At 34.7% G+C, this 8,799-nt stretch overlaps 1 non-coding gene across 1 annotated transcript; it reads right to left on the bottom strand.

The window, feature by feature from the left end:
- Positions 1-3,094: 3,094 nt before the first annotated feature.
- LOC116116885 lies at positions 3,095-3,201 on the bottom strand. Its single transcript, XR_004125884.1, has one exon. It is a non-coding gene; the product is annotated as a small nucleolar RNA R71 (small nucleolar RNA).
- Positions 3,202-8,799: the final 5,598 nt, after the last annotated feature.

Genomic DNA, 8,799 nt, shown 5'->3' on the forward strand with positions numbered 1-8,799 from the left:
GTTGTCATGTGATTTATAAACTAATGCTGACATAGTCATTTCTTGTAAACATTTAATATTTGATGTTCATCTAATCCATCTATATTCCATTCATCTATTCTGTTCTATTATAGGAAGATCTTGATATTTGTGTGAAATCTTCGAATTGTATATCTGGTAAGGAAGGTCTTGGGTAAATGTTTCAAGTTTTAGGATATCTCATATTATTTCTCATTTTATTAATAAATAAATTTTGAAAATTTTGATTTAATTCTTCTATAGGGTCAGATTCTGTAAGAACATTAATGTTTGATTTGGAGGGTGATAATTCATTAAGTTATTTACTAATAGTTTCTAAAATAGTGTTATGATTATTAAACTTAACAATTTCTTCTTTTGGTATATCGAAGGGTTCAAAAAATGGTTTATATTTTTATGAATAAAGAGGTGTTGAATTAGAAGTTGAATTTTCTATTTATCATCATCTATTTTATTAATTCTTTTAAAGGGTGATGCTATTATTTCTACTTGTTGATGCGCTGTTTTTATTTCTTCTAGCGGAAGATGTATAGATGTAATAGTTTTATTTGTTGATGTTTCCAATTTTTTGTTGTATTAGTAGCTACAAAAGTAGTTTTCTTTTCACTTATAATATTTTCTATTTTCTAACAATTTAAAGAAATAAATATTTTGTTTTAATTTTTCTGGTATATTGTACCATTCAGATCTAAAGGTATTTGTTCTTTTGGTTTAAATATTGTAAAGAAAATTTATCTTTTTCTTTATTATAGTTTTGTAGGAATTCTTGTTTTAATAATTCTTTGTTGATTTCAAAGGGTTTTGTAATTGTGTTAATTTGACTATAATTTCCTAATATTTTTGATTGTGTTGGTGAACTAGGTGGAGTTGATGTGTTTTCATATGCAGGTTTTGGTACAGGAGGGGAGCAATTTACACCTACTAATTTACTTGTTGAACTTCCTAACGAGGGCCTAGGTGTAGTAATTTTTCAATCCTAGGGTTGTGATGGTTTTTATTAGTAATTGATAATCTATGGATTATACAATTTTCATTTGACCTTTTAGTTGGATTTCAGGTACTTTCTAGTCCATTTTGACCTGAATTGTTGCTTAATTCTTGACATTTTGTGTTTCAGGTTAAAATGGATATTTTGAGCAAATAAGGACAAAATTGGAAGTTTTTGACTCAGAAGTTAGCGGATCTCAGAAGATAGGAGAGTTCCGAACCAGGATAAAGCACGATGAGGCTTGTTCCAAAGAGAGAGCACCAAGAATCGAAGAATCAAGCGAAGAAGCGAGCAGAGTAGCAGTTCTATAATTTCAGAACTTTTCAAGAAGCTTCGCCGTAGTGAAGATTTGTACGTCGCCGCGGCGAAGTAGGCCAGGGACAAGCGTGTCTACTTCACTCTTCGCCGCAGCGAAGAAATCTTCTTCGCCGCAGCGACGGTCATTATTTTCAGTTTTGTTAAATGCACAATTTTACTTTGTGCATGTTTTTGGCTGGGTAATTAGGGTGAGGTATAAAAGAAACACTTAGCATTTTGCCCAGGGGTCTTCGTCTTTTAGGTTAAGCTACTTTTACATTTTTCTTGGATGAAACTTTGAGCGATTTGGATTGTAAAAAGGGGAAGATTCGATTCTAACTAAGGGATTCATCTTTTGAGGAGATTTCTTATCTTTTATCTCAGTTTCATTATGTTGAACTTGATTATTTTCGTTTTTCATTTTGTATTATTGATTTAGCTATGAACTAACCTATTTTGGGTTAGGGTTTTGATTGTAGTTTAGATTTTTAATGGGTTAAGTGTTTGATTGTTTATTTTTCATATGAGTATGCTTTGGTTGTGTGTTTACTCTGAGTCTTAATGCTGTATGTGATGAACATGATGAGATTGAGAAATGAATCATGTTAGGCTTCTTGGGTAATCACCATTATAGTATTGGATGCTAGAGATAGATTCAAGAATTAATGAAATCATTGTAGGATTCTTTTGCTTAATGAGTTTGGAATTGTTAACCTTCAAATTGTTGGGTGCGGAAGGTTAATAAGGATGAATAGGAAAACATAGCCCGAGAGGGTATGTTTAACACCTTAGTGAGTTCGATTTACAACCATTGCGTATGAATGTGAATGTAGTGTAATTTTTAGGTTTAACCCATAAAAATCCAAATGAAGTCAAAACCCTACCCGTTTTACTTGAATTGATTATCCGTGTTTTCATATTGCATTCTTAATTAAGTTTTTAGTTTAAAATTCATTGTTAAGTTTAATTAGAATTAACTCCCATCAATCCAAAGAAATCGATTGTTTCAACTTGATAACATTAGGAAACTCAGTGCTTTGCTAACAATCCTCGTGGGAACGATACTCTACTCATCATTTTATCACTTGTGCGATTAGTATACTTGCTACATTTGCATGTTGTAGGAAACACGCATCAAGTTTTTGGCGCCGTTGCCGGGGACTGTTTTAAGTTAACATTGAGTTTTTCTTTAGTTAGCTAGATTGAAGTTTTTATTTTTGTTTTTAATTTTCATTAGAATTGTGATCTCACTTTCCTTCACTTTTGTTCGTTCAGTTTATGCGAAGAGCAAGACATCAACCAGTAGTTCCTGTTGACCTTGAGCTTGAGAGGACCGTGAAAAGACGTAACAGAGAGAGAAGAGAAAGAGAGAATCTTGCTGTAGAAGCTGAAGAAGTAGCTGTTGAAATGGCTGAACTAGAAAATAGAACACTGAAGGAATTTTCGGTTCCCACAATGAATGGTAGTGGGTCGAGTATCACTAGACCTACGGTGCAAGGAAACAACTTTGAGATCAAGCCGGCAATCATCCAGATGATCCAGCAGTTGGTTAGATTCAATGGTGATTTGAAGGAAGATCCAAATCAACATATTGCAAATTTCTTAGAAATTTGTGACACCTTCAAGTCAAATGGAGTGTCGGATGATGCTATTAGGCTGAGATTATTCCCATTTTCATTGGGAGATAAAGCCAAGGGGTGGTTAATGGCATTACCACCGGGAACAATAACAACTTGGAATGATCTAGCACAGAAATTCCTTACCAAGTTCTTTCCTCCAGCTAAATCAGCAAAATTGAGAAATGATATCACATCATTTCTACAAGAAGAGTCTGAGTCATTGTATGAGGCTTGGGAGAGATACAAGGAGTTAATGAGGAAGTGTCCACACCATGGTTTGCCAGTTTGGCTTCAAGTCCAAACATTTGATGGTCATGTGCAACACTGGGATGCAGCTTCAGAGGGGCCTTGCGAAAATAAGACCCCAGAGGAGGCGTTGAGTTGCTAATGAGTTTTGCAAGCACACCTATCAAAGACCAAATGAGAGAGCAACACAAGGAAATCTTCGAGTCTTCAGTGAGTTGATGCTTCACAGCCATCTAATCAACCCACTTACTGCACCTTCAAAAATAGTTGGACCTATGCAGGTAAACTCTATACACACCATAACTAACATGTGAATTTTGTGCAAGAAACCATGTGAGCAGCGAGTGTCAAGTTGGGAACACATTTGCTTCGTCATCTTCATCAACGGAGCAAGTGATACTTGGCAGGAATCAGAGACCCGACAACCCATACTCCAACACATACAACCCGGGGTGGAGAATCATCCAAATCTATCAGAACTAGCAAAATACCAATGGAACCAGAGCCAGTTCAAAATAACGAACCAGGGGTGACAAATCACGCGGAGATCAAAGGTGACAAGTTAGGAGTTTTTGGTAAATTTAATGCGGAAACTATGGGCTTTATGAATGAGACGAGGACGAATTTTGAATCAAGGGGCATCCATTCGAATCTTGAAGTACAGATGGGTCAATTAGCCGTAAAAGCCTTAATGAGAGACCACTGGGTTCCTTACCAAGCAATACAGTACCAACCCATGTGAGCAAGTAATGCAATTTCGTTGAGAAGTGGGAGAGTTTTAGAAGAGGTGAGACCCAGGAAAGTGAAACTTCATCAAAGAAAAATGGAAGATCTGATAGGAAATTGATGAAGAACATTGAAGCTGAAGAGAAACCACCCAGTAAGAAAGATGAGCAGGAATAGAGAAGGGAAAAAGAAAAGGAACGAGAAATTGCCATTCCCGAGATTCCACCAGAGTTGTGCGCATCACAAGACCAACCGTACCCTTTCCTCAAAGACTCAAAAGAGACTCGGATAAGAAATTTTATTATATTTCTTGATGTTTTTAAAAAAAACGGATATTAACATTCCTTTTTGCAGATGCTTGCAACAGATTCGATCTACGCAAATTTCTTAAAATAATTTATCGAACATAGGAAGCTAAGAATGAGGAAACGTGATGCGTTTTTTTTTTTTTTTTTTTTTTTTTTTTTTTTTTTTTTTTTTTTTTTTTTTTTTTTTTTTTTTTTTTTTTTTTTTTTTTTTTTTTTTTTTTTTTTTTTTTGTGTTTTGTTTTTTTTTCTTTTTTTTGTTTTTTTTGTTTTTTTTTTTTTTTTTTTGTTTTTTTTTGTTTTTTTTTTTTTTTTTTTTTTTTTTTTTTTTTTTTGGATTTTTTTTTTTTTTTTTTTTTTACTTTTTTGTTTTTTTTTTTTTTTTTTTTTTTTTTTTTTTTTTTTTTTTTTTTGTTTTTTTTTTTTTTTTTGTTATTTGTTTTTTTTTTGTATTTGTTTTTTTTTGGGACTTGTTTTATTTTTTGTTTTTTTTTTTTTTTATTTTTTTTTGTTTTTTTTTTTTTTTTTTTTTTTTTTTATTTTTTTTTTTTTTTGTTTTTTTTTTTTTTTTTATTTTTTTTTTTTTTTTTTTTTTTTTTTTTTTCTTTTTTTTTTTTTTTTTTTTTTTTTGTTTTTTTTTGTGTTTTTTTTTTTTTTTTTGTTTTTTTTTTTTTTTTTTTTTTTGTGTGATTTTTTTTTTTTTTTATTTTTTTTTTTTTTTTTTTTTTTTTTTTTTTTTTTTTTTTTTTTTTTGGGAGTTTTTTTTTACCCACTTTGTTTTTTTTTTTTTTTTTGTTTTTTTTTTTTTTTTTTTTTTGTGTTTTTTTTTTTTTTTTTTGTTTTTTTTTTTTGGTTATTTTTTTTATTTTTTTTTTTATTTTTTTTTTTTTTTTTCTTTTTTTTTTTTTTTTTTTTTTTTTTTTTTTTACGGAAGAGTGTGCAACGCCATTCTCCAGAAGAAGCTGCCCCCGAAACTCAAGGATCTAGGGATTTTTACTATCCCTTGCACTATAGGAGATATAACATTCGATCGTTCTATGTGATTTAGGTGCTAGCATTAACTTATGCCTTTTTCTGTGTTTAGGAAACTAGGAATGGTGAATTAAGCCGACAACCTAAAGCTTGCAACTTGCAGATCGATCAATAAAGCATCCGAGGGGCATTGTTAAATGTTTGATTAAGGTGGACAAGTTTATTTTTCCTGCGGATTTCTTTGTTTTGGATATGGAAGAACAAAGAGTTCCTCTATCTAGGACGACCATTCCTAGCCACCAGAAAGTGTTAATCAACGTTTAAGAAGGGAAGTTATCATGAGGATGCAATGGAAATAACATTTAATGTCCTTGAATCAATGAAGCTCCACCTAAACAAGAGTCGTGCTTAAATCGATGTGGTAAATCAGTCAAGATTGAGCCCTGCCAACTGATAATCTTAAGGTGGAATTAAGAATTGCATTGTAAAACCGAATAAGTTCGGAAGTGAGGACCATGACAGAAGAGGTTGCACAAAATCCTAGACAAGCCGCAGTTGAGTTTGAGTTTGAATAAGGCACGGTAACTGGGATAAAAAAGGGTAAGTTAAGAAAAAAACAGAAGGCGGTGGTGAGAAAAGTCGAGCTACCAAAGTTGTGACCAAGGGTTGGAAATGGGTGGTGAAACTTTCAACAAGCCATTGTGTGAAAAGATCACAGCAATTGAAGCTCTAGTACAGGGAAATTTTCAGGATGTGATGTACTTGGACAGTCCAGGCTGATTGAAGGATCGAGAGTCGAGCTATCGACTATAAACAAGCGCTTCTTGGGAGGCAACCCAGCGTTGTTAACTTTTTGCTTTCATTTTGGTTGTTTAATTTTGTTTAAATTCATTATTAGTTTTTATGAATTTTTATGTATTGTTTTTGGTGTTTCAGGTGACGTTTTCAGCAAAAGACAGGAATCCAAATGCCTAGGCTTCTCCACGGCGAAGATTGTTCTTCGCCGGGGCGAAGCAAGATGGAAAAACAGAGTATTGCCCCTGTAGGAGTTACCCCGGTGAAGTAATTGTCTTCGCCGCGGCGAAGAAAAGAGAATAAAATTTTGCAAAATTTTTCTAAGGCATTTTGCCGTGGCGAAGAAATTAACTTCACCGAGGCGAAATAAGCCTTGTATCCTCAGGCGAAGGGGTTGGTTTCGCCCGCGAAGAAAATTTCTTCGCCGTGGTGAGACTTGGAATTTTTTTAGGTTCATAAATGAAGAACGTCGCCCGGCGAGGTTTTCTTCTTCGTCGCGGTGACAACACTTTTCTATAAATCACCCTTTTATTTTTCATTTGTAATGCAACCCTTCACTTCCATTGAGAGAAAATTTTTCAAACTTCAATCTTTTGCTTCCCTAGTGCCTTTTAACCAAATTTCTTACTCCATAACACTCCTAAACACAAATCAACCCATTTCAACAACAATTTGGGCGAAAATTTCACGAAAATTTATGGATCCAAAAATTTGGGGCTTTTCAATATGAGCTGTTTCTGGTTCAATTGGTGGTGCATACTCCTTCTTTTTGGTAAGATCTCATAACCCAAAGCCTTGTTTCGGAAAATTTCAAGTTTCTAATCATAGATCTGAGAATTTTATTGGCATTGACTTGTGAATTTTTGGGTGTTTTGAGTTTTAATATTGCTTGGAAGAGTTGTTTGTGCATTAGGTATTGTTAGGTGGGGTGTTGAATTTTTGGAGTGTTTGTGTTGAATATGAAATTTGTAGTTTGGGGGTTGAATTGCGAATTTTTGGAGTGTGTTGTTTTTGTAGGTGAAGTGGCTGTGTAGAGCAACTAGGTCTGAATTTTTAGGGTTATAATTTTGGATTGAAATTTCATTTGGAACAATGGCTCCGAAATTAAGTAACCGCACAAGGGCAAGAGTAAGTAAGGGAAGAGTGTTGACAACCGGTTTGTGATGATGAGCCCATAAAAGATATGAGGTGTTAATCCAAGAAAGGATAAGGATTCCTCCTGAGCGTGGATTGACCGCAACTCAAGCCTTGGACTAGAGTAGAGGGAGACGTTGGGAGATGTTTATGCTGTGCTCCTGAACATCCGGCTATAGAACCGTTGGTAAGGGAGTTCTATGCCAACTTCCCGGACTGTCATGACGATACTGTTTTTGTGAGAGGGGAGGATGTGTCATTTACGGGAAAGGAGATTATGATTTCTAAAACTTGTCGAAATTCTAAATGTGAGTATGTGCAATTCAGAGATCAAGGATTGATGACAGTTTAATCCTTCCAGTTATTGCAAAATCGGGTGCAGAGTGGGAAGTGTCAAAGAAACAGAAAAGACTCTTAAGGGAACGCAGTTGACACCGATGGCTCGGCTGTGGCAATACTTTGTCTGTACAAAACTAATGTCGAAATTGCCACTACAGCACCGTGACTCAGTAAGGCAGTTTTGCTCTACTCTATTGCCACAGGGAAGAGTATTGTGTGGGAGACATATTTTTTAACAGCGTCAAGCTAGCATCCAAACAGAGGTGAACAAGTTACTGTTTCCCGCATCTCATCACAGCCTTATGCCGGTCAAGGTTCAGGATGACAGCATCTATCATTCTGCTCCAATTCTAGATTCAGATTATTACAAGAACACCCTTGACCGTACGAAGCTGCGCAACCAAGAGCAGGGCCGAAAAGGCAAGAACAAGCCTTGCCATATCATCCAGCTCCCCAGGTACACAAAAAGAGATGATGCAGCAGATGATGGGCCAATGAATATATGAAGAGACGTCAGATTGGATGGCGGAGCAGACCCAGATGATGCATGAGCTGCTGACGAACAGCTTTAAGGAGCTCAATGTTGACATTTCAGCATACCAATGGCCGCGACTGGAACTCGGAGTGAGTGGATGGACTCTGAGCAGGAAGAGAAGAAGAAGAGAAGAAGAAGATTGAGCCAGAGCACATGTTTTTGTTTTTGTTTTTGTTTATTGTTTTCATTTAATTTTGTGTCCATCCGAAACATTAACTCAGTTTTATTTTGGTTTTGGATTTGTTTAGTTTGTTTAGTTTTTTTAGTTGTTGCTTTTAATTTGTAGTTGTTGAAGGACGAGATTAGGTTGTAATATTTTCAAGTTAGTTGTGAATTTGTGCTAACATAGAACACTACAGTTTCAATTGTTTTGACAGATTATGGGTGATGAAAAGTCCGAGACCAGGTGTTCATTGTGGAGCGACACTTCATGGATTAACCAGGAGCATTCTCGTACCATTATTGTTTTTATTTTCTCTACCTAATTTATGCATAATGGAACATTGGGGACAATGTCATGTTTTGTTTGGGGGTAAAATAAAATAAAACCTAGTTTAAGGGTATATGGGCTGGAAACCAGTAACTGCCTTAAAACTGCCTAGCAGTACTTGGCACCTCAGGTTTAACAACGCCACGTACACCTTAAACTAAAAAAAAAAATTTTGTTGTTTTTCTTTCCTTTAGTTGTTTGTTTGCCAATGTGAATTGTACAAATCAATGATAGAATAGGTTGTTGCAATTTTATTGTTGGGAAATGTTAAACATTGCTTCAAGTTTATGTTTATTGACTGGATTTTGATTAAGGTTTGTTAGTGGTTCAACCAC

This window comes from Pistacia vera, unplaced genomic scaffold, assembly GCF_008641045.1.
Source record: "Pistacia vera cultivar Batoury unplaced genomic scaffold, PisVer_v2 Contig787, whole genome shotgun sequence".
Lineage (NCBI taxonomy): Eukaryota > Viridiplantae > Streptophyta > Magnoliopsida > Sapindales > Anacardiaceae > Pistacia > Pistacia vera.